The sequence below is a fragment of the Citrus clementina genome, unplaced genomic scaffold (genome assembly GCF_000493195.1).
Source record: "Citrus clementina cultivar Clemenules unplaced genomic scaffold, Citrus_clementina_v1.0 scaffold_9, whole genome shotgun sequence".
Taxonomy (NCBI): Eukaryota; Viridiplantae; Streptophyta; class Magnoliopsida; order Sapindales; family Rutaceae; genus Citrus; species Citrus x clementina.
This window is the reverse complement of record NW_006261964.1, coordinates 418,814-419,302: the sequence shown is the minus strand read 5'-3', so window position 1 is coordinate 419,302 and position 489 is coordinate 418,814.

Below are 489 nucleotides of genomic sequence, written 5' to 3'. Positions count from 1 at the left end.
AAAAAAAAGAATATATAAGGCTTTTAAAGCTTTCCAGTTAAAAATGCTACACCTAAAAACTCGTATCCCAGTTGATGCAGCTACAATAAATAATTGTCACTCCTAAGTAATAGATGTTAGTTTACATCATCATTTGATGCAATGACACATCAATTGTCACATCATTTTGTACTTGTAGCATCACTCTATCCATGAGTAAATGATATGCTTACAAAGTAGAGATACAAAATCTGTATCCCAAATGGCATGTTACCAACAAATAACCATCACATGTTTGATAATAGCTGACTTTTATACAATCATTATTGAGACAATAGCAATGAACGAAATGACACATCATGTGCCACATCATCCGGGATAGAAAGTTTGTAATAAGTACATCATTACTCCTCTATCCGGATAAGCATCCAAGCAATAAAACCATCACAAATAAAGCAACTCAAATGTATGTAATAACCTCAAATCAATATGAAAAAAGATATCAATTAT